Below are 27,381 nucleotides of genomic sequence, written 5' to 3'. Positions count from 1 at the left end.
ATTAAACTCTGAATTTTAGCATTAAGAACAGTTGAAACATCAGAGGGGGGTTGTTTCTGAAAGGGTAATTAGTGGATGTTACAACTCTAGAGTATGCATTAAGGTTAAAAATTGTATAAAAACCAAAACAAATATACTGAATGCTTAGTGTGCAAATGCTTTCGGGCATTTTCTGTAATTACACGACAAGTTTTGTTGTGATAGTACTTCAGTTTAAATTACTTTCTTTCTTTACTAATGGACTTCTTTTTTCTATAATAGACTGTACTCAAATTACAGCAATTTGCCATTTTTTTCCATTTCAGGTTTCAGAATAGATAGATTTCGCAATCAACTTGAGACTGTTTAGGTACAATTAGAATACAGTGTAAGAGTGTATTGCGCTATTACGTATATATAGCAGATTTAATTACCTAGAAGAAAATGTACTTAGGGCGAATTATACTTAGATGTGACAAAGCCCCTACACAATGTAATATTAATTGGTTCAAGACCAGGTTCTTTCACAAATATGTAAAGACTAATCACCCTAGTCTTTTAAAGACTGGAGAATAAAAAAATAATTTTATATTAAAAAAACTAGACAATAAACCTCAAATGAACGAAATCTATCTATTTATATAAGTGGTTTTGTTCCCTTTAACTTGTTTAACTCCACAATAATTCATGTATTTAGTTATCTAAAAATTTTAGATAAAAGAAGCAATTGCCTTATCTGCTAAACTATATTCTTCTGTTGTAAGATTAAGTTAAACTCTTGCAGTAAAGAACTAAAGCTAAGAATATATCAGTAGATAACTCTACTTAAGAAACAGGTTAGTAAGTAAAATAAACTTTTGTTATAAGAGAACTGGGCACCGTAAGTTGCTGAGATGAACGAACTCTTACAAGGCGACGTATTTAAGGCCGTTAAAAATCTAGGTGTTTTTTCAGAACACGTGATGCCAGCCTCTCGCTTATTTGAGCAGTTTCAGGTATATCTTTCATCCCCGTTTAAGGGCGATGGAACTAATTGAAACAAGATATTAGAATGAGTGTTAATAGTATAGGTTTTTTTTTTAACATAAACCAGAAGCTTTGATTCCAATCAAAGTTGTTATTTTCGACTTATAACTTGTAATGTTATTTGTTTGTTTTGATTTTGAATTTCGCGCAAAGCTACACGAGGGCTATCTACGCTAGCCATCCCTAATTTAGCAGTGTAAGACTAGAGGCAAGGTAGCTAGTCATCACTACCCGCAGCCAACTCTTGGGCTATTCTTTTAACAACGAATAGTGGGATTTATCGTCATATTATAACACCCTCACGGCTGAAAGGGCGAGCATGTTTGGTGTGACGGGAATTCGAACCTGCAACCCTCAGATTACGTGTCGAGTGCCTTAATCACCTGACCATGCCGGGCCCAACATTAATAAGGAGCTCAGCGTAATGCGAGTATACAACAGAATGATCCAGAAATTCATTATATTAATCTCTTTTACAAATTAATTTAGAGCATAACGAAGATATTGAAACAAGTGCGTGTAATGATTCAAATGACAATTATGACTTAAAACCTGTTGATACAGAAAGTGACGATGAGATATTTGAAGAGTTGTTATTAGATAATTTTTTTTATTTTAAAACGAAAGATACAGAATAGTGAAAGAGTTAGAAAGTGGTTTTCGAACTTGCTGATAACTTCGCAGGTTTTCTACACCAAATGAAGAATGTGTTGTTAAGAAAAAAACAATAAAATTATGTAAATAGAAGGAAAATATTGTACTATTTATCTAAAGTAGAAATTGAACATACTTTGTTTCTATTAATGGCTTCAAAATGGTATTTTTATCTTTTAGGTGTTTAAGTTTTTGAATTAAGCAAAAAGCTACATAAAGTGCTATTCGCGCTATGCTTACCACAGGTATTGAAACCCGATTTCTAGGGATGTAAGTCTGTATACAGGCCGTTGTACCAGTGAGAGCGTCTTTTACGTGAGTTATTTCCATATAAAAAATTAGATTTTTCTACATACATTAGTAAGTGGTTGGTTAGAAATGACATTACGCCTTATAATGCAGGAATTATCGCTTTAAAACAGCCTATTGCTCGTGAAAGGACCAGATCTTTATTATAGACTAGTTGGACTTGTAATACACTTCATTTGTATGCTGCACAGCAGCAAGTATCTGACGTATTGTTAGGTTTACATAAGTTCTCTGGAAAGGAAATTATACTTAAATCTGAGAATAACGAATAATATTTCTAATACTCTCTACTTACTGATGAAGTTGAATATTATTTGTTTGTTTCTTTGTTTATTTACAATTAAGCACAAAGCTACACAATGGACTATCTGTGCTCTGTTCATCACAGATATCGAAACTCGGATTCTAGCGTTTTAAGTCAGCAGACACCGTGGGCGGTAGGGTGTAAAATCAAAAAAATCAAATTTACAATTATTGAAGTGTGTGTACTGCAATGTGACAAAAAAGAATGTTAATAGTTTTGTGAAGTATCAGATAATTAGTAATTGTGCTTTACACAGTGTGACAGAAAGAATGTGAATGGTTGTGTGAAGTATCAGATAATTAGTAATTGTGCTTTACACAGTATGACAGAAAGAATGTGAATAGTTGTGTGAAGTATCAAATAATTAGTATTTGTGCTTTACACAGTATGACAGAAAGAATGTGAATAGTTGTGTGAAGTATCAAATAATTAGTAATTGTGCTTTACACAGTGTGACAGAAAGAATGTGAATGGTTGTGTGAAGTATCAGATAATTAGTAATTGTGCTTTACACAGTATGACAGAAAGAATGTGAATAGTTGTGTGAAGTATCAAATAATTAGTAATTGTGCTTTACACAGTGTGACAGAAAGAATGTGAATGGTTGTGTGAAGTATCAGATAATTAGTAATTGTGCTTTACACAGTGTGACAGAAAGAATGTTAATAGTTGTGTGAAGTATCAAATAATTAGTAATTGTGCTTTACACAGTATGACAGAAAGAATGTGAATAGTTGTGTGAAGTATCAAATAATTAGTAATTGTGCTTTACACAGTGTGACAGAAAGAACGTGAATGGTTGTGTGAAGTATCAGATAATTAGTAATTGTGCTTTACACAGTGTGACAGAAAGAATGTGAATGGTTGTGTGAAGTATCAGATAATTAGTAATTGTGCTTTACACAGTATGACAGAAAGAATGTGAATAGTTGTGTGAAGTATCAAATAATTAGTAATTGTGCTTTACACAGTGTGACAGAAAGAATGTGAATGGTTGTGTGAAGTATCAGATAATTAGTAATTGTGCTTTACACAGTATGACAGAAAGAATGTGAATAGTTGTGTGAAGTATCAAATAATTAGTAATTGTGCTTTACACAGTGTGACAGAAAGAATGTGAATGGTTGTGTGAAGTATCAGATAATTAGTAATTGTGCTTTACACAGTGTGACAGAAAGAATGTTAATAGTTGTGTGAAGTATCAGATAATTAGTAATTGTGCTTTACACAGTGTGACAGAAAGAATGTTAATAGTTGTGTGAAGTATCAGATAATTAGTAATTGTGCTTTACACAGTGTGACAGAAAGAATGTGAATAGTTGTGTGAAGTATCAGATAATTAGTAATTGTGCTTTACACAGTGTGACAGAAAGAATGTGAATAGTTGTGTGAAGTATCAGATAATTAGTAATTGTGCTTTACACAGTGTGACAGAAAGAATGTGAATAGTTATGTGAAGTATCAGATAATTAGTAATTGTGCTTTACACAGTGTGACAGAAAGAATGTGAATGGTTGAATTATTATTAAAAAAATACTTAGGTGAACTACCAAATAATTAGTTAGTGTGCTTAACTATAGATTATAACTCAGCACTGGATACAGAATTAAATATTTTAACTTCGGGTGACCACAGATTTTATATAATTAAAAAGTTAAACAATTAGTTAAATCTGTTTGATTTATTAGATGTTTTTCTACATCTTTATCTAAATAAGAAGAAATATATGCCGACTGGTTTAAGAGGAGTCATTATATTAAAGGCCGAATATGATAAGTTAATTCTCTTATGTTGAGAAGAAGGTTCGAACTGTCTCTGGTAGTTTCACGCTGAACAAAAATTTTGAAGTAACGATAACAGTTGGGCTTATTGAACTTTTAATCATAAATCATTCGTAAATAGCACATATGTAAATGAATTAGATCATATTGTAATAGACTTCTTCGAACATGTCCAATAAGGTAAAAAATTTAAATAATTAGATCCTGGTGGAAACTTATGATAAACGAGTGACAAAAACACATACCCACTTATTTTAAGAGAAAAATGATTCCAAAAGCCCTTGGAAATTTGAACACTTTGAAATCAAGTTCTGGTAATTATCTCTTACTAAAGTATTTGTCGATCACTGAGAAACTGGTTATAAATGTTGTGAAACAGGAAAGAAATATAAACTAGAGAAACGTAGAACTCGTACACCTCATTTTTTACAGATTAGGACAAACATCTAGTACACAAAAGCTGATTAAGACAAACATCTAGTACACAAAAGCTGATTAGGACAAACATCTAGTACACAAAAGCTGATTAAGACAAACATCTGATAAACAAAAGCTGATTAGAACAAACATTTAGTACACAAAAGCTGATTAGGACAAACATCTAGTACACAAAAGCTGATTAAGACAAACATCTAGTACACAAAAGCTGATTAGGACAAACATCTAATAAACAAAAGCTGATTAGAACAAACATTTAGTACACAAAAGCTGATTAGGACAAACATCTAGTACACAAAAGTTGATTAAGACAAACATCTAGTACACAAAAGCTGATTAGAACAGACATCTAGTACGAAAAAGCTATATTAAGAGTTTTTGAATTAATAAAAGAAATGTAGCTGAAAGTTCAAATTAGGTAAATTATATAATTATAAATTTTTCCAATAAATTATATTCAGAAGAAATGACAAATCAAACTAATGACTTTCTTTGAAGGTTTATCGGTTGTACCAAAAAGTGTGGAAGAAGTGCTCCATTAAAGCTTTCAAAAATAACTAAAAATAACTATTGTTTTTCAGTCATTAGCAAGAAACAAGTCGTATAAAACTGATGGCCTAATGGTTAAGTGGCTAGTTACATTTTGGCCTCTCATTGGTAATTCTGTACTAGACGTTTCTTGAAGATTTTCTGGAGACAAGTGGTGAATGTTGCAGAAGAATGAAGAAAGTTAATACCCAGAAAGAGAGATTTAAAAAATTGTCAGCCATATTTAATTTCTTTTCAAATTGATGTGTTTATAATAATATACATCTTAAGCGTGATATAATAAAGCTCGCAAACTGGAATAACGAATATTCAATCATTATAAGTTCGGGTCTTTTTGTTCGTTTTTTTTAATTTCGCGCAAAGCTACACGAGAGTTATTTGCGTTAGCAGTCCCTAATTTAGCAGTGTAAGACTATAGGGAGGGGACTTAGTCATCACTACTCACCGCCAACTCTTGGGCTACTCTTTTACCAATAAATAGGAGGATCGCATTATAACACCCTCATGGCTGGAAGGGCGAGCATGTTTGGTGTGACGGGGATTCGAACCTTCAACCTTCAGATAACGAGTCGAGCTCCTTAACCACTTGGCCATGCTGGCTCTCGGATATTTTAAAAGCATTCGACCTAAAAATCCACAGTTATTTAAGGAATGTATTCATAACATTTGATTTTGGCAGAAGAAATATAGAACGGTTGACGCAATGTGTAAAACACGCCATATTTTCTGTAGTTCATGGATAGATTTCAACTACAACTATTCCTTTTCAAAGTGATGAAGGAGATAAAGTTTCATTAAATATCTATTATCATTTATGATATAACAGTTTTCCTCATAATTTAAAAAAATAAATTAATTTTTGAAGATCAGTATGAAGTGTTAGTGATTATCAAAGGTTAATTTTCAATTGTTATGCTTTAATGCTTATTTACATTAAACAAGAGGCATAATTAATGTAATTGAAAATACAGTAAAGTATGTGTGTATGTTTTCTTACAGCAAAGCCACATCGAGCTATCTGCTGAGCCCACCAAGGGGAATCGATTCCCTAAGTTTAGCGTTGTAAATCCATAGACTTACCGTTGTACTAGCGGGGGGGGCAAAGTAAGGCCATGTAAATTATATTCTGGGCTTAAACTTAATAAATAAATGTCCCTTGGCTTATGGTCCAATGGTCTGGTGTTTGGAAAACACGTATGACAAATAAATCGAGCTATGCATATTCGAATCTCGGAAGAAAAATATTTAGAGTTTATTTATGAAAGTCTCTAATATGGATTTAAAAAAGTGAGATGAACCTGAAAGAGGAATGCTGTAAACTTATCACATAATTCTTTATAAGGCACAATGTGTTAATATATTAAAATTAACAATTACAAAAAACGGTGTTTTTCAGCACAATAACAAGTAATAATTTTAGCCACCCGTTGACACAGCGGTAAGTCTACGAATTTACAGCGCTAAAATCAGGGGTTTGGTTCCTCCCGGTGGATTCAGCCTATTGTGACTTTGCTATAAGAAAAAACAAACATAAAAATTATTAAATCATTTTGCTTATTGTTGTGTAAAACAAAAATAAACATTTTTTGGTAAATATTGCTCTTAAAGTTTGTTTGTTTGTTTTGGAATTTCGCACAAAGCTACTCGAAGGCTATCTGTGCTAGCCGTCCTTAATTTAGCAGTGTAAGACTAAAGGGAATGCAGCTAGTCATCACCACCCATCGCCAACTCTTGAGCTACTCTTTTACCAACGAATAGTGGGATTGACCGTCACATTATAACGCCCCCACGGCTGAAAGTGCGAGCATGTTTGGCGCGACGGGGATGCAAACCCGCGACCCTCAGATTACGAGTCGCACGCCTTAACACGCTTGGCCATGCTGGGCCTGCTCTTAAAGCTTATTATAGTTTGGAAGAGTTTCCAGATATTAATTCTTAGTCAAATCATCAGTAGTAGTATATGAAATACACTTTAGGTGTTAGAACCTTCCAATGCCTTTCACAGATAATTTCTGAAGTGTCTATACAGTTTGTTTGGAGAAACGTTATTTGGGTTAATATAAAGGCCCTATATTTTCCTTTCAAAGAAGGTGGTTCAAATCTGAATGACAAATTAACAATTTTGGGGTTCACTAACGGAACCACAAGAAAAATTAGGATGTTTTATAGCTTTTCGTTAAAAGGACGTTACGACGTCGATATAAGAAGATATACTGTAAAGAAGTCTGTTAAAACAATTGTTAAGGTACCGCTTTTCGTGAATTATTGTTAACTGGATACTACAGGAAATCGGTTTTGTTATTTTTCATGGTTCATAAATACTGTGATATGTAATGTCAGGTATTGTAAACAAGTAACGATATAAATGTGAAAATATTAGGTTATTTTTGCCGCTAGATATACAGAATGATGTGTGAGTGTGTTTGTGTTGTCTTATAGAAAACTGCAATTTATTTTCCTTACAGTGGATAAGACGAATAAACGTAACTGACAAGAAACTGTGTCTGCAGTGACTGGTAATGAATGATGCACTGAATAAGACGATTTGTTTGTTTTTCTTTGAATTTCGCACAAAGCTACTCGAGACCCTCAGATTACGAATCGCACACCTTAACACATTGGCCATGCCGGGCCATTTACCACTAGACAAAGATCAAAGGTTATATTTGAATGTATGTGGACTAAACAAAATAATAAAATAGAACTCTCAAAACTGGAACCAACAATGTCGATGTTTTGTTATATAACAAAATGTTGTGTTTGAATTTCGAACAAAGTCGTCCTTAATTTGGCATTTTAAGACTGGAGGGAAGACAGCTAGTCATCACCACTGAGCGCCTACTCTTAGGCTACTCTTTTACCCACTAATAATGAGATTAGTTGTAACATTATGATGTCCACAAGACTGAAAGGACGAACATGTTTGGTGTGGCGGGTATTCGAACCTGCGATCCTCAGATTATCAGTCAAGCGCCCTTACCACCTGGCCATGTCCGTGTTTTGAATAGTCTTTTTGTAAAGTTATATGTTGTATTTTAAATGTCATTTGTTCTTTATTGAATATCAAATGTTGTATAGTGAATGTTATATGTTGTATAGTGAATGCCATTTGTTGTTTATTGAATGTCAAATGTTGCACAGTGAATAATCCGTGATGACGAGAAAAAACCCACTTGTAGAGAAAATTATATGTCGTATATTGAATATCATTTGTTGTTTATTGAATGTTAAAAGTTCTGTAATTGAATGTAAAATGTTTTGTGAAGTTTATCTGTTGTATATTTGATGCTATATTATGTATGTTGAATGTTATATGTTGTTAAGTGAATTATTATTGATTTTGTCAAACTGTAAATATAAAGATACTTATCTATTTTGAAAATAAACGTATTGAAATGCTATCGATCATGTTAAATAATCGCTGATTTTCAAAATGTTAAAGACGTGTTCTGAGGTTGATTCTTTTTCTTACATTTAATCTCGGGAACCTCAGCAAATTACGGAACTTTAAGGACATTATTACATTAATTAGAATTAGTTACCCACTTAGATTAAAACTAAAAATCAACACAGTAATGGGTATAGATATTTGGATATAATTTTCTAATGTCCTTAGTTTAAAAAATTAGATTACATTGTTTAATTAGTATGTTTTTAAAGCTTTTGCTGGTTGAGCACAAAAAAAAACAGTAATTAGTTTTTCCCCCATCAAGCTTTCGTATATTTGAATAAGTATGTCGTGGTAACATTTCTTTCTAAGTATAAAATTATGGTTTTTAACTGTTCAGTTACAACTTTATACCTCTTACGTATTCATCGAGAAATTGATAAATCCAATGGAACAATATTAAAATAAAAATTATACCTTATAAAACACTTGTCTCCTAGTAGTCGAGTGGAAACTTTGAGGGTTTATTAGGATTTCGATTCCCTTCGGTAGGCTCAGCAGATAGCTCGAAGTGGCTTTGCTACAAACAAACACACACACACACATACATTGCTTTATGTGCTGAACAACAAACAAACCATGAAACAGTTCTTTTTCCACTATATTAACATAAGGATATTGGTTTTATTTTTCTTCTATATTATGACTTACCTTAATACTAGTAGTTACAAAGGGCTTTTGGTATCATCTTATTTTTGTTTGTCATATAATGCTATTTAACCTTCTATTGTGCGTTGTAACAAACAGGTAAACAAATCTACTTTTGTTACGTAATACGCGTACAAATGTTTCATTTTTGGTGTCGAATACTTTTACTTCCAGGTAACAGTCTAAATAAATCATGGGATTATTTTTATTTCTTTATTGAAAAATATTACTTTTAGGTAACGTACTCTTTTATTTTTACAGAAATACGTTGTTTCGTGAAATATACACCAACTTAAATAAGAAATTTCAAATAAAAATATTTCCTTCTCTTATTTTAATCACTCGTGCAGTAGAGTCTTTACGTATTTTTTTCTATTCATATAAACAACATCATTGATAATATAATGAGAAATATTCCTAAACGAATCAAACTGGGTCGGGGCCCGGCATGACCAGGTGGTTAAGGCGCACAACTCGTAAACTGAGCATTGTGGGTTCATATCCCCGTCACACCAATCTTGCTCGCCCTTTGATTGTTACGGACAATCACATATTCGTTAAGTAAAAAAGTAGCTCAAGAGTTGGCGATGGGTGGTGATGACTAGCTGCCTTCCCTCTAGTCTTACACTACTAAATTAAGGACGGCTAGCGCAGATAACCCTCGGGTAGCTTTGCGCAAAATTCAAAAAACAAACAAACAACACTTCCTCAGAATTTTAGTCTCCTTTATCAAAAAAAAAGAAAGTATTATTTATATCACCATCTAATCCATGTTGTAATACTGAGACATTCTGATTCATCCTGTTACGTGATACATTGCATGTATTGTTTAGTAATTAAGACGAGCCTTCAAAATATTCGCATGAACTTATTGTGAATAGTCATTTTTGTTTGTTTGAGCGCAGATAGCCCTCGTATAGCTTTGCGCGAAATTCTAAAAACAAACAAAATAAAACAAACTAGGTTGAAGTAAAAGCATTTACCAAGTGGTGAAGGCGCTCGACTCGTAATCTGAGGGTCGTGGGCTCGAATCCCCGTCATACCAAACATAATAATCCATTTACACTATAATATTTTGAAACAAAAGTTGCTACGTCTTTTTACTAGATTAATATAACACAGTGGGTAAATCTACTCTAACCCTAATAACTCTAAGAGTTATTTAATTTTGAATTGAGACACTAGAGGGAGAAATCTTGCTTGATCGAATAGTGGAATTAGACCATCACCCTTGTAACACACTCAAGGGGCCCCAACTGTCGTGCCCGATTTTAGCTTTTCTCGACAACAAAACGAGAACACGAGCCCCGCAGATTCACAAGAGGCATACTATCCACTGGGCCAGGTTCTGCCCTCTGAAGAATTGGGAACATGCATCTGTTGTTTTAATTTTGAGTCGCAGGCAACACATGTTAAACAGATAAAAAATTTTGCTCTGTTCTGAAGTACATCATTGGTTTACTCAGACCAACATGGCTTGAATCCTATTTGCGAGAGTTTTTTGTTGTTGTTTCTTGTGATCAGAAAAACGTTTCTCGATGAAAGGCATTCGCAATAATGAAAACGGAAACTTATTGAATCATGAAAAGGAACACGAACAGAAAAACTCTGATATATTGACCAGATGGCTCAGATTATAACGGTCATAGCAAAATCACTTTCTTTCATTGACATGTATCAGATAAAGGATAAATGTTTGTTGAAGCCGTCTGTTTCAGAAGAGTGGCCGTCCCCCTCTTCTCTGTGTGTAATGGACATTCGCGGACACGGTAGACTAGTGAGTATCCTCCCCTCAAGACCGCCTCTCCATCTGTGGTTTGCCACAACGATATACACTTGTATATTCTCTAGCACGCCTCTTAAAATGCAGGCACACGAGGTTTTCATTAGTTGAGTGTGTCAGTAGTAACTGCTAATGGTGATACTCAACTACATTCTGTGGAGCAAAGGTTTCAACCTGCCTTAGTGAACCAAGTGGGATGATTTATATGTAATACAGCATCAATGAAATAAGAGGATATACAGTAAGAGAAAATAATTCTTACTTTCTATATAGGAAAAAAATATTTCCTACTTTCTATATAAGAGAAAATAACCTTTACTTTTCATATAAGGGAAAATAACTCCTATTTTCTATATAAGAGAAAATAATCTTTACTTTTCATATGAGAGAAAATAATTCATACTTGCTATGTAATTGAAAATAATTCCCAAGTTCGATATAAAGGAAAATAACTCCTACTTTCTGTATAAGATAAAATAACTCCTACTTTCTATATAAGAGAAAATAACCCTTACTTTTCATATAAGGGAAGATAATTCTTACTTGCTATATAAGTGAAAATAAATCCTAATTTCGATATATGGGAAAATAATTTCTACTTTTCATATAGAATCACCAGAGGCTTGGTAACGTAATATTATTTCTGATTGAAGTGAACATTGCTGGATATCTTGCATGTGATTTCTATAATTAATTCAGGCTATCATCGATAGTCCAGAAGCGTAGATCTTGCTATCCTGTATCTCGTTGTACCTTTGTCGGGTTTTCATGAAAATGTGAAGTTCCTTTAAGTTTATTAGATTTCAGCTGAAGTAGTAATAAGCTGGTTAATTACTTGTAATTTACATTTATAATACACTGTATGAGAAACGGATGTGATTCCATTACTCCTGGTTGTTGATAAAGTGACAATTCGGAAATCAAAGCTTTAAAGGTGGACATTTAGAACAAACAAATTTGCTACGCATTTAAATGTGAGAATTTATTAACCGAATGGAATGCTATGTAGATGGTATATTTTAAAATACATTTAACATTTAAGTGATTTTATAATTAATATAAATTTTTGGAAGTTTATTTTCCTGAGAAGACAATAACTCTTCAAAATGTGTGGAATAACTTTTTCTGGAATGTGAAAAGTGTCTCGATTGTAACATCAATTCATGGAAAATTAAGACAAATTAAAATGATACATGATTGTAAACATCAATTCATGGAAAATTAAGACAAATTAAAATGATACATGATTGCAAAATCAGTTCATGTGCAACGAAGACAAATTAAAATTATACATGGTTGCAAAATCAGTTCATGTGCAACGAAGACAAATTAAAATTATGCATGGTTGTAAAATCAGTTCATGGGATATTAAGACAAATTAAAGTGATACATGATTCAAAGACCAGTTTACAGGCAATGCATTTAAGATAATACAAATTACAATAAAAATAAAAACTTTGCTAATGTAAGCTGCAATTAAATTTAACTGCTTGAGACTGATAAACCTTTCAAGACATGGATTGGTAGTGAATGTCTGTCAGTTGGGGGGCACTTCATTTTAATCAGCGATTTCATGCTGCAATGATACAGTATGACCCATCTATGTTGTTTGTGTTTTGTTATTTTTATAGAACAAAGCTACACAACAGGCTATCAGTGCTCCGCCCATCACAGGTATCGAAACCCGGTTTATAGCGTTGTAATTCCGGAGACATTCCGCTGTGCTCTCTAACTTGCGGCTAAGCCACTGAAAGATGTTTGGATTTTTTATACTCAAAGCTGCACAATGATTTATAAGTGTTGTACTCACCACTGGGATTGAACCTAAACTTTAAGCCTTACAGGTTTTGAAGCTTTCAGGTGAGCCACTTGGGGAGTGGACGACCCCCATTTCAATTAATGTTATCTTTTATATTTGAAAATTTACTGAATTGTTTATGTTGCATTTTAGAATTATGAAGTAGTTGAAATGGTCTTATTGTTCACAATACCATATATTAGTAAAGTAAATAACATCATTTTATTAGTTAAATATTTCTGTTTGAGAGTCCAGACCCGCGATTTCCTCACATCATGAAAGATATTCAAAATTAATATGGTGACAGTGAGACATATTTTGAACTACTTGTGTAGTACATATTTCTTTCGTTTCTCAATTTATTACAAGGTTAAGGATCGAGATATCTACGTTTTTGATTTTATGCTCTGTGTTAAGTCTATTTGTTCAGACTTAAATAACATCTTATGCACACAGTGGTTTAAACTACTAAGTTTCAACTTCCCTTATGGCTCAGTCCTAACCCTTTCTAATTATTATGAACTGTAGAGTAAAGATAAATAAACTAGTCGTTAATACCCACCCCTAAAGCAGCTTCTCTTAGCCAAATAGAAGATTTATTGTCAATTTGATAACACACCCATTGTTGAAAGTGCAAATTATGCTTGGCATTATCACGTCTTGACCCCGAGATCATTATTCCATTGAACTAACCAGTAGCTCACATTTGGGTCACTTTGTCTTAAACTTAGCGTATAACGTCTAACCAGATCCTCCTGCTATCATCTGCCGTTTTACATCATACTTAGAGCGACATTGGCAGAAGTCGCAAAACCAGTTTGTCACATGTTGTTTCACTAAATAAATAATTATATTGTTTAATTTGAAGTGGGTTGAACATTTTAAGGCCAGTTTTATTCTAGTTTTCAATACAATTATTACAATCGCATGCATCAGTGGAAAACAAAATTCTAGAACAATTAATTACTTCACATATTATATATATATATTCATAAAGTTGTTAAACAGCATTTTCTAGGTAATTTTCATATTATTTTGTTTATATTTTTTCAAGCGTTACATATATTTTGAATATCCGTTGCGATAAATAATATGATTTTATTATTTACAAGGAATACACTAAAATTAAAAATATAATACCAATTCACAAAACTAATTGAAAAATACTCAATTACAAGCCCTCGAACTAAAGTTGACAAAAACACACACAAAAAATGTATTTAACATAGATTGTATCTATTGCAGATGGTTGAACCACAGATTAGGCCTACATCTAGCAGAAAAACGTAGGTTAGCTTTAACAGGAAGTCCCGAAACTTTAAAGATACTGGCTTTAAGTTAGTAAACTTTTAAAGTGCGTCACAGCTGTAATATGAAACTAACTTTAGTGTCCAATCATACGCATGCATAAGTTGATACTGCTTAATAAACATCTCTAATTATAGCAGTTTTTGCAAGTTTGTGTACATAGAAGTAGAACTTTACTGCTAACAAAGTACGAGTTAATTTTGCGATAAATCTAAACCAGTTTTACTAACATATAGTTGCAGACAGCTCACAAGTATTATAAACCTTAGTGAGACACGAATGTCAACTTAGATCATGCTAACTTACATATACCTATTAAGATAATGGATAAACAGAACTGACAGGAACTAGACATGAAGGCAAGAAATACACTAAGATGTATGTCACAAACACCAATAGCTAAGGCTATATCATATAATTCTATATGACACTCTAATTAATTTACTGACACGCTGTCTGTCTGTACCTTTCGAAGTATCAATCACTTTGAAATGATTTACGATACATCCGTCAAAGTCTTTCCCAGATTGGACATACCAATTTATACGTAGAAAACTTTGTAATTAATTCGCTGCCGCATGTATCGTAGAGTTTTTTTTTTTTCTGCAGTTAAACAACTATGACAAGTGACCTGATAACAAACATCAAATAAATTCGATGAGTTTTTAGTTAAAGTCAGTCCAACCCTGCGTTCAGTACAACGAAACGAGAATATTAACAGGTTAAATTATGCGTTTATGTAAGATGTCAACAAAATGATGTATTCTTTATTACAAATAAAAAACGCACACCCATTGTGAAAGGTTTAAAAAGATATTGTTTAGCATTTATATACGATAATTATTGTGTTAATACACGTTTCATATTTTTTGCATATGTAATACAATATTCTCGGAAATGTTTTACACAAAACTATCTCACTTCGCTTAATTACTCGTAGAATGGAAATATAATATTATTCTGTTCTTAATGATTTGGGGCAATAACGTATTTCAGTTTAAATAGCTCAATCACTGCGCTGTGTTTTTTATGAACGATTTCTATTTTGAGTTAAAGTTATGATACAGATAAAATTTAGGGAAACATGATAAGTTGAGGGAAGATTTTCCCTCATATAGTACATCTGTTGTCGTGGGCTTGCTAGTACAAAAATAAAACTTGGAGAAAAATGTTAAGTTGAAGGGAAAATTTTCAGTATATTTTTTAAGTACATCTGTTGTCGTAGGCTTGCTATTACACAGATAAAATTTGGGGAAAACATGATAAGTTGAAGAGAAAATTTTCATTATTATTTTCAAAGTATATCTTTTATAATGCGCTTGTTGAATCTCCCGTTTATTGAAACATAGCTCATAAGTTACTAGGAACATAAATCGATCCCTATGAACGAGTTCATGAAACAGAACTCCGAATCTCTGAAGCAAACACACTTTCATTGAAATCAGAATGTATACATTATCGCTTCTCCTATTATTGCTTATCTTTTCATATATAATTGTGGGGAGTCTTGCGTTACTGTCTTGTTCTGTTATGTTATGACTTCCTAGAAACGTGTAATTACTTTCGTTTGTTACTACGTCTGGCTAACTTATATATTCTTACTACTTTGTTTCTCCACATGTTTTTATGGCTGACTTCTGCTATTTGAATAACGTTTTGTAGCTCTGAACAGCCTCTTTAATCTCTCACATAACGATAGCAATACATAGATTAGCACGTTCGTTTGTTGCATAAATATTAAGACATTTAGAATAATTATTTTCTTTGTCGGTATCCTTTGAACGATCAGCGATAGTTTAAGCAATTACAGTCCTGAAATCTGGAATTCACTTTCGCGCGGGGGAAAAATTCATATAGCAAACCGTTTGGCTTTATGGTAAAACACTAAAAGTTTGAGAGATTTTTTTTAAATCTCCTATTCTTATATTTATTTTCTATTACATTGTTACATAACTTTATGAAATCTATATCATTACTTTAGGGCAAAGCTTTGCTTTACACCAGTGGTCTCCCATAATTCTCCACACTGGGCCACCTTAAATGATGGTCATACAGGACACAGACCGAGTCTGTATTTGTTATGGACTAAATCGTCTCTCTGATACGATTTTGCTTACTTTTGTAGGTCTAATCAGAGTGCGACCACAAATCAGACTTTGGAGGTCTGATGAAGTCCTTGGGCCACTGCTTTATGAATGTTTAAACAACACTTAGTGCACTCAAATGTTTGCACTGAAGTTAACAGTTCTCGTTTTTACATGTTATGTCTATGTATGAGTAATAGCTATTTATTTCAGTACCTTCTGTAACATATCAATATTTTTATAATTAGAAACAGATAACTTACTCACATGCTGTGGGTAAAAGGCCCTAATATGAGGACGTCGAAATGCATTCATAAAACTGGAATTCTTTGCCTAAGTCAAAACGCACGATCACCAACAATTCAATGGGAAGTCTATGAGACATTTTTGTAGGTATTTTTACTATGTTTGTTATATTTTTGACACGTCAACAGTTTAGTCTCTTTATGTTTTGTATATGATGTGGATGAGGTAAAAATCAGAGATGAATATATTATGTTTAGACAATTAAACACGTTGCAATGAAACGAAAAATTATCCACATTAGCCTATATATACACGAATGTAAGCCAATCTATTTATCTATCAAACAGCGTGTCCTTCCCTGTAAATAACCAGGTCATTCGACAAATATCGTTGTGGTAGATGGAAATTGACCATCCGTGTTCCAGCTCGGCGCCTCTTCCTAATGCAAACAACAACGAGACCATTTGTCTGAAACTCGAGTCCATTCTTTGTCCAAGTAAACACGTGGTTTGTTAGAGAATCTTATCCAATCTGCAGTTTGGATGATTTTCATTTATATATATATTCTGGATGGCATTCAGTTTCCACGAAGATTTTAGGGACATTTTCTTTATTATTAACCTTACATTTTGGAACGTTCTAGAGAGTGCAGGAAAAGAAATCTCCAGTTTGACCTGGAAAGATGACAAGTAGTCACGTCACATAAAACTCAATTAAAATACAACCAAGGATTTTAAGTTTTACTGTGGAATACACAATGAGTTAAATACTATAACTGATAATAATAGAATCCCAAGAAAGCATAGTGTGTAAAGAAAGAAAGTAAAACATTTATATAAAAGTAACAAGTTTTTTTCTTTTTCTTTAACATGCAAACCGAATGTTTAGTTCGAGAAAACTATAGTAATTAGAAAATTTAGAACTTAATGTATTTAATGATTGGTTCAAGTAACATAAGTTAATATATAACATAGACAAATGCGAAACGAGAAACTCTATTTTTTACAATAAGAAAGGTAAACGATTTTTTTTGTGTTTGAGTGCATATTAATCCTCTCCTTATAGAAGGTACTTCAAAACCTCTTTCTTATCGGAAAGTTCTCCTAATCTATTCCTTACGGAAGGTATTTCTAAGCCTCTTTCCTATCAGAAAGTTCTCCTAATCTATTCCTTATAGAAGGTACTTCTAAACCTCTTTCTTTTAGGAAAGTTCTCCTAATCCATTCCTTATAGAAGGTACTTCTAAACCTCTTTCTTATAGGAAAGTTCTTCTAATCCATTCTTTATAGAAGGTACTTTTAATCCATTCTTTATAGAAGGTACTTCTAAACCTCTTTCTTATCGGAAAGTTATCCTAATCCATTTCTTATAGAAGGTAATTCTAAGCCTTTTTCTTATCAGAAAGTTCTCCTAATCTATTCCTTACGGAAGGTATTTCTAAACCTCTTTCTTATCGGAAAGTTCTCCTAATCTATTCCTTATAGAAAGTACTTCTAAACCTCTTTCTTACTGGAAAGTTCTCCTAATTAATTTCTTATAGAAGGTATATATATGTGCATGTAGATATTATAGTTTGAAATTTATTACTGAAGGTTATTGATATACATAAACAGTTGTACTGAAATGTGCATAAGAATTTATTAATTAAGTTATACATCATATTAGAGTTAAGCCCGGCATAACAAGATAGTTAGAGCACTTGATACGTAATCTGGGGGTTATGAGTTTAAATCCTTCTTACACTACACATGCTCGATCTTTTAGCCTTGGGGGCGTTATAATGTAACGGTTAATCCCACTATACATTGGTAAACAAGTAACCCAAAACTTGGCGATGGATGGTTATGACTAGCTGCCTTCCCTATAATCTTACACTGCTAAATGAGGGACGGCTAGCGCAGAAAGTGCCCTCTTGTGGCTTTGCGCAAAATTCAAAACAAACTTATTTGAACTTTAAGGCATCATTGCAAATACCTTTACCACGGTATTATTATTATTAGAGTTATTAATATAACTTCTATTACAGATTATCAACTATGTTAGAAAGTTGTTAATAAAAGATCAGTGCTCTCCTGTTACTGTAACTATTTCTTGGGCTACTCTCTTACCAACGAATAGTGAGATCAACCATCACTTTGTAACGCCCCTACGGGGGAGATGGTTAACATGTGTAACCCTCAGATTACGAGTCGAACGCCCTAACTACCTGGCCATGTTAGACCTAGACGAGAATGACAGAGAATGTTCTTTGCGTTGTCGTATAAAAACTCGCACAAAGATGTTTCCTCTGAGTATCTACGACTGTAGTTGACAAAAAATTAACCATCTGCTCTAAAATATAAAGTTTTGAAAGAGTTTTCCAGTTTGAGAAAAAAAAGGTATGTCCACTCGCAAGTACATATACCGGTGGTAATATATCCATAAAAATGTAGTCACTCTTTCACAGTAGTAGATGCTTGATTGATGTTGTGGAGATTGCGACTTGTTTATCACCCCTTACCTTCTCTCTCTCTACATGATTAATGGCGTGTCTTACACCCTCTCTGCAAGCGTTCTTTTATTCTTTAGAAAGTCTAATATATATTAGAATTTTGTCGATTTTTAACAGAAGCAGACAAAGGCGTTATAATAAGTGATTTATCTATGTGTTCTTTCTCTCTCAATCATACTATCCGATCCTTTCTCTTTTCTGTCTATCAGCTCCCCCTCTATATGTATATTGGTAAAAGGTGTACGAAAGAGTTGATAGAAATCCTTCGAAAGCTTTGTTGAACACGTGTTATATGAATTAATGGGTGAGAAAGCGTCTAGTCAAAGACCCGTCAGTTGCGTGTATATCTACTTCACTTTACTTGATTAGAAACGTCAAGAGGCAAGGGGAAGGGAATATATGGTGGGTGGGACCGTGTACAAGAAAGAATGAATAGACAGTAAAGCATAACCAAAGAGATATATGGAAGCTTAAAATTATTTGAAAGGACGAAGTAAAGCTTTAAAACGCACGAACTTTACCACTTAGAAGCTAAGCCTAAAAGGAGTTTACAATTAAATGTTCAATCCGGTACATATTTCTTTATCAATTTACCCTTTAGTCCGAGTGACATTGCTAGTATATGAACTTAATGTTGTTGTCATATGAAAGTAAAGTTATTACTTTATATTGTACGTCTTTAGTATACGAACCTGGTGTTAATAGTACATGAAACTAACTTTATAACAAAACAAAGGGCTATCTGTGCTAGCCGTCCCTAATTTAGCAGTGCAAGACTAGAGGGAAGGCAGCTAGTCATCACCACCCACCGCCAACTCTTGGGCTACTCTTTTACCAACGAATAGTGGGATTGACCGTCACATTATAACGCTCCCACGGCTGGGAGGGCGAGCATGTTTGGCGCGACTCGGGCGCGAACCCGCGACCCTTGGATTACGAAGCGCATGCCTTAACGCGCTAGGCCATGCCAGGCCCACCACTATAAGAAAATCCTTTTTTTGCAAAATATTAACTGCGGATGTTTCTTCAACGTCGGCATTCGAGAAAGAAAGTTAATTAGTAAAAACCTAATTTTTTCTGTACTTTAAGTGCGATCCTGTGACAAACAACAACAACGAGCATTTAAAGTGAGAAAGGCTTTTGTTACATCAATACATACTCGAAATTCCGAAAAAGCATTTTAAAATTTCCCATAATACGAGAGATTCAGTTTTCTCCATGGGTTTAAGATAATAATTAGAAAAATAGACATTGGATATATTGGTAAATTTAAAGTTTTTTTAACAATAGCTTTTGAACTGAATTATTTACTCCTGACTTAGAATTATTTTTCATAGTTTCGTTTGTTTTGAACTTCGCGCTAGCCGTCCCTAATTTTGCAGTATAGCCTAGAGGGAAAGTAGCTAGTCACTACCACACACCGCCAACTCTTGGGTTACTCTTTTACCAATAAATAATGGTATTGACTGTTACATTAAAACGCCTCCACGGTTGAAAGGGCGAGCATGCTTGGTACGACAGGGAATCGAACTCACGACTCTCAGACTACGAGTCGAGTAACTTAACCACCTGGCCATTCCGGTTCGTATTTTTCGTAGAAAGACAAGTTTGTTTTTGTCTGGAATTATGCACAAAGCTACACAATGGGTTATCTAAGCTTTATCCACCACAAGTATCGTTTGTTTGTTTGTTTGTTTGTTTGTTTTGGAATTTTGCACAAAGCTACTCGAAAGGGCTATCTGTGCTAGCCGTCCAAAATTTAGCAGTGTGAGACTAGAGGAAAAGCAGCTAGTCATCACCACCCACCGCCAATTCTTGGGCTGCTCTTTTACCAACGAATAGTGGGATTGACTGTCACATTATAACGCCCCCACGGCTGAAAGGGCGAGCATGTTTACTTAAAATAGTAACTCACAGTTTCTAGCAGTGTGAGTTCGCAGACATACCACTGTGCCACTGAGGGCGTAGAAAGACAATAATAATGTTGTTGAAAATTTTGGGGAAAGCTGATTATTTAAAATGAATCAGAAATAAGGCAGGCGGGATCCCACAGATACTGACTATGTTCAAGATACACTTGGCCCAGTATAGCCAGGTGGTTAAGGCGCTCGTCTAATAATATGAGAGGCGCATGTTCGAATCCCCGTGACACCAAACCTTTTAGCCGTGAGGGCGCGATAATGGAACGGTTAATCCTACTATTCGTTGGTAAAAGAGCAGCCCAAAAGTTGGCGGTGGGTGGTGTTGATTGGCTACCTTCCTCTTGTCATACACTACTAAATTAGGGACGGCTAGCGCAGGTAGCCCTTTTCGTGAAATTTAAAATAAACATCAAGATCCACCTAGTTACTGTTTCACATCTATGAGTAGAACCACAATTTTGCAAATGATAAACAACTAAAACTAAAATTTGCCTCAAAGACATTAAAAAAAAATATTATGTACGCAGACTTAAAGGATATCCGTTATGGATAGGAACTTTTTAGTGTACTTTCTTTTGTAATCTAGAGGGCAGAAGGACCACTTTGAGAACTCTATTACTTCTCTTTCTAACAAATAGCTCAGGAACAAGCAGAGATGTCAGGCTTGTCATCGTGTCCACAATTGATGACTGTGATGTGCCAAAGAGATACTAAGCCAATGGAAGTGCCGGATGACATTTCACGTCGCTGCTTCCCTTAAATATTTCTTCAGGTCTAAGAAATGCTTGACTTTGTTTGGTGACACTTGGCTTTAGGGCGCTACACATGTATCAAAACTGTCATCACTTCGGTAGGACACTTAATCGTCGCAGATGTGTTTTTGTCATCAAGTACTTGATATTACAACATTTTACCTTCCTTATAACCAGCTGTTTGGTCAGAAATAAATACAAGATGAAAACATTAACGAAATTAGACGCATTTCGTGTTTTAAAATATTTTACACGTCCACTTAAATGGGCTTTTCCTGTTTTAAAATCTCGTACACGTCCACTTAAATGGGATATACGGTTTCTCATTTGAGGAACTTATCATCATCTAATTTCACTTATGTCAAACTTGTCTTTTTATTCTTGTGCACAAAAGTCTTATGATTTAATGCGTTACATGCGAGTTTTTGAGTACTTAGAAAGTCATTAAACATTTAACTTCCGCTGTGTGACTGGCTATAGAAGACCGGAAGTAATTGTCTGCTATGCAATTGAAAATTACACTGCACAACAAAGTTTTTGCTTCTTGAACACTGTTGGGTATTCCTTATAGATTTTTGGCTGCTGATCACGAAACTTGAATCCGAATTTGCCCATCACGTACCGTTTCATCGAAATCTTCAGTTTTATCATGTTCACCAAGATATTGCTACAAACGGAAAAACGATATCAGGGCAACTGGAATCAGTCAATGCTTGTTGACTACTGTTGGACACTGCAACGTGTTGCATCGGACATTGAATATAAACGAAAATCAGGAGCAAAACACTTTTAATTATGTTGAACATAATAGCGTATTAGAAACATAAACGCAATTAAATACGTTATTGCCGGTAAACAGTTAACTGTCTATTTCTCAGAGTTCCTACGTGATGAAGCAAAACCAAAACCATATTTGTTCATACCCACCAGATACCTGTCAAAATCAGTAAAAGCTTTTCAGGAAGCAAACCTCTTCAAAAAAATTGTTGTGCAGTGTTTATCATTGAAATTAAAACCATTGACACCGAGTATGCATGCTACCCAACTAAGTTTACAAAGCAAATACAGCTGCAGTTTAACACAGCTTTTCAAAAGAACACTAGTTACATTGAATACTTATATGAATAAATAGCCTACTTCTATTGTAAGTAAATAATTAACGGCTTTAGGTTATCTTTTTTTCCTGACAAGTAAAAATAACTTGTGTCCCAAAAGAGTGAACACTGCTTGAAAATATGTTATTTTTTAACTTTTTATACATTGTATAAACACAACCGACAAAAAAGTTTTAATGTTAGTACTAACTGTAATTTGACCAGACATAACCCAACAATTAACACCTCAAGGTTGGATCGAAACGTCCTAGGTTAGAGCCGCGAAATGTAAACGAATATGCTTTACATTTTCAGCTATAACTCTGACTAGCAAGCCTATATTTAGTTAAGAGTAGTCACATAGGTTGCGAATGCTATTGGTTGATTGTCTTACCTGTGGTAAGCAGTTAAAGGTTACCTGGGGCCTGGCATGGCCAAGCGTGTTAAGGCGTGCGACTCGTAATCTGAGGGTCGCGGGTTTGCATCCCCGTCGCGCCAAACATACTCGCCCTTTCAGCCGTGGGGGCGTTATAATGTAACGGTCAATCCCACTATTCGTTGGTAAAAGAGTAGCCCAAGATTTGGCGGTGGGTGGTGATGACTAGCTGCCTTCCCTCTGGTCTTACACTACTAAATTAGGGTCGGCTGGCACAGATAGCCCTCGAGTAGCTTTGTGCGAAATTCAAAAAACAAACAAACAAACAAAGGTTACCTGAAGCTGTGTCGTACAGACAATAATCCAATATAAATATATACCTTTAAATGTGGTTTCTTTAAATTTTCTCCTCGGGTGGTTCAGCAGAGCACAGATAACCTATTGTTTATCTTAGCGTTTAGAAACAAATAAACAAACAACACTTCTGTAAATAAAAAAAAAATTGGGTAACAAGTAGAAATAAATATAAGAACCACCTACAGAGGTTTCTGTACTCAGTATTGAAGTATGGATTCAACTGTTCATGAAGAAAAAAATTTACCCAATAGAAAGTTAGTTTCTTAATATCTTATTATCCGATATTTTATTAGTTTTTGCCTTACTTCAAGAGCTAACAACTGATGTTTTACGGCGAAACTGATTCAAAAATTAAAGATATTCATTTAAGGAAATTAATTAAATACACTACACCATTCATTAAATTAATGTGGAATTAGCCTGCCGTAAGAACTGAACTTAACCGACAGTTGTGGTCTGTCTCATATTTATGCTTTTATTAGGCTTGCAGATTAAAATATTAGTAATATCTATGAATATTATATTCGAAAATTGCTCTTTGAAAGCGCGCATACATTACATGTTTGTCATAGAAAGCCAAGTTGAGGCCGCGTGCAGCTTGGAAACAAAGACACTTTCTAATGTATCAAACTTAGATTTGTTGTTGAGATTAATTGTCTGTCCAAAAACACGAACTTTCGCTGATACGCTACAAAACCACTGTAGTAATAAATTAATTCTCCACTGACAAATGTATTCCACTGAGAATTAATAATTTATAAAAGTAATGCCAGTGTGTCTTGTACTGGAAACCATTATCAGACTTTTTACTATTCCTCGAAATACCCCAATGAATTAAGAAAACGAAAAGGCTAGAAACCTAAACATTTATATAATGTGAAGTGCGATCTTTCAAAGTTGAATATTAAGTTATACGCAGCGTTCACCACACCTTACCTCAAGCTCAGCGGAAAACAATTAAACAGTTGAGACAAGAAGTTAGACAGCGTTACGGAAACGACGACAATGATGAATCGTCGTTGTCAGGATTTAATGCTGAAGGGCAGTGGAAATAAAATTCATCTTTGGAAGTAATTAATAACGACTCAAATGAAATACTCTTAGATCCTTGTAATGAATCAAGAACTCTGTCGAATTAATTACAACTCATGACAGAAAATTCATTTGTCTTAGCATATAGACCACGTATTCTACAGTTTTCCCTTTTAACCCCCCCCCCACTCTGTCTTTAGCACATCTGTGGTTCTGATTTCTCATTCTTTCTCTCTCTCTTTTCCAGTAGGTGTATCATAACTAATTTTTTATCCGTCCTTCTATAATTTTCCTTTTTAACTTTCTAACCAAGTCTTTCTTTTCTTTTTTATACTTTTGCATTCTCGACTTTTCAAATAGTTATCGCTTTCGTTTCTATTTTTCATTTATTAAGGTAAAAGGAGCTGTTTCTTTTTGTTATTTCAATACTTTAATAGTTGTATTTCTGGTAAATATCACACTGTTTGATTTTCTTTTCGATGTTACAGTGTTTTAAGAAATTTGTCTTCTTCATTGGCTCGGAAGAATGAATCATGTAAACATGTTTTATACAGTAATTTACTGTATTAAGGACGATTTGTGAGTTTGGTTTCTTTTTCCAATCATTCTATACTAATCATACCCTATAGGTTTTGTTTTTGTCCCTACCAAATAATCGTACAACACTCTCATCTTATTCAATTTAATCGTCTCTTTGTTACAAAAGTTCTGTTACTCTGCCAGGTATGGAGCCTCCAATATCTATAGTGCTCTCTAGCAGCGCAGGTATTTTGTGATGACGGGCCACATTTACCGTGTAAACTTGTTTGATAGAGCTAACACGTTTCTCTTCGGCACATTTCCACTACATATGCAATATTCATTTGGATTCCGTAGTTTAAGTGTGGTTAGCCGAGGTACTGAGGAAGTTTAACAAATGTAAGTGATTGCGCATCAAACTTTTGGCTCAGTTTATAGGCAGCTTTGTAACATCACTTCTGATCAGCAGTTTGAGTCATCCATTTGAAAACAAGCAATAAGTAAACAAAAAATCTCTATTTATTTGTCAGTTTAAAAATAAAAGTGATTACACAGAAAAATATTTTCATTTCCTCAGTTTCTTGTTTTTGAATTTCGCGCAAAGCTACTCGAGGACTGTCTGCGCTAGCCGTCCCTATTTTAGCAGTGTAAGACTAGAGGGAAGGCAGCTAATCATCACCACCCACCGCCAACTCTTGGGCTACTCTTTTACCAACAAATTGTGGGATTGACCGTAACATTATAACGCCCCTATGGCTGAAAGGGCGAGCATGTTTGGTGCGAGTGGAATTCGAACCCGCGACCCTCAAATTAGGAGTCAAACGCCTTAACCAATCTGGCCATGCCGGCTCCTGTGTGATAACGCATCATCCGCGTGTTAACATTTTAAATAAAATTATGGTTACGTAGCATCTATGTTTGTTCACTCTTCAAAATCCTGTGGTAACATATTACCCAAGCATATTGAGAATTTTTCAAGACCTGTAGTTGCGTTGAAACAGCTTTTATTGCTGTTTGATGACACTTGATAGTGCCAAGTGTTTTATGAGGGAATTACTTTCGTTTAAAACATAATCTGGTTGCCTAAGGTTATATAGCAGTTAACTGTTTCCAACTTTCTGGAGGTTACATACTGACCATGATCGTTGACTTGTTACAACTTTCTTGACCTAACATAGTGTCATGATTACGGATACATTATTACATGATATGGTTATAAAAGGCCTAAATTAATTATGAGTTACTCTTCAATGGCACAGCTTAATATCTGTGGATTTCCAACGCTATAAACCTGGTTTCGATACCCGTGATGGACAGAGCACGGGTCGCACTTTTTGTAAGTTTGTGCTCAACTACAAAAAAACATACAATTATATAAGAGTTTAAAAGTTTCCTTCCGTTAACATTTTTGAAACTTTATGTGAGTCATGTATCCTCTTGTTCACTTGATCTGTAAAGTCTTGCCCTGATGTAATTACTCTTTGAAAGACAAAAAATTTGACTTTACTTTAAAAGACTCGTGCGTTTGCATGCTCTTTAAAGTCCCAATGTAAAAGATGTATATTTTGAGAACCTCGCGATCATTAAGTATATCTCGATTGCTATAATTAAATATCAGTATTTGGCTGTAACATCATCCTTTAGAACCACATTCATTGCGTAGGATATTTTAATGAGGTTTAACGCTAAGCCTACTTTGGCAAATTTCCTAGGTTTCTGTCACCCAGAGGAGCTTTACGTTCTCTCTATAGTATTATGACGTAAATAAACAAGATAATTCTTCTTCAAACTTGAAACCATTGTTTAAAGTCTAGTTCTATCGAGTATAAAGGCAAATGACGTGTATTTAGTGTCTTAAAGTTGCCATTCGGGATCGACTGTTTCTGAGTAAGGCACTCTGATTAGCGTGTTATTCTGTTTCTAGAAAATCAATAACCCTTAATTATTCCGTGACAGAGACTGATGTTCCTTTAATTACCACTTTTTCACCATGCTGGAAGGCGACAACATTAGTGGCAAATAGAGGGTTTCTTGGACGGTACTAAAGTCGAACTGTATTCCAGCAACCAGGCATTAATCAAATAAAAAGGATGCAGTCATTTGACTCTGTCAGATCGTATTTGTCTTCATGTAGGAGTAGGGCTTTTAGCGCCCAAACTGAATCCACATATCTAACTCTCTGTCTCGTCTTTGGAGTGGATCTAGTGGCATGATGTAAACAGGTCTGGGCTTCTATATGAAAAAGAAGAAAACACACACGCGTACGTACAACCGTCAGATGTTTGCTCAAGACATTTCAATTAATGTTAGGTCTAAATATCGACCTGTTCTAATGTTCCATCACTTTTTAGGAGAGCTCTTTCTCTTATATTTTAACCTCGTTAATCACTGACGGAAGAAAATTTTCTAGAATGATCGGATAAGATTACTGGCCTTTGTTAAGCAAACTAAAATTTTTGCTTGAGGATTGTCAATATTTCACA

This window comes from Tachypleus tridentatus, chromosome 11 (assembly GCF_004210375.1).
Source record: "Tachypleus tridentatus isolate NWPU-2018 chromosome 11, ASM421037v1, whole genome shotgun sequence".
Classification (NCBI taxonomy): domain Eukaryota; kingdom Metazoa; phylum Arthropoda; class Merostomata; order Xiphosura; family Limulidae; genus Tachypleus; species Tachypleus tridentatus.
The sequence above is the reverse complement of the archived record's forward strand: the minus strand, read 5'-3'. Positions refer to the sequence as shown.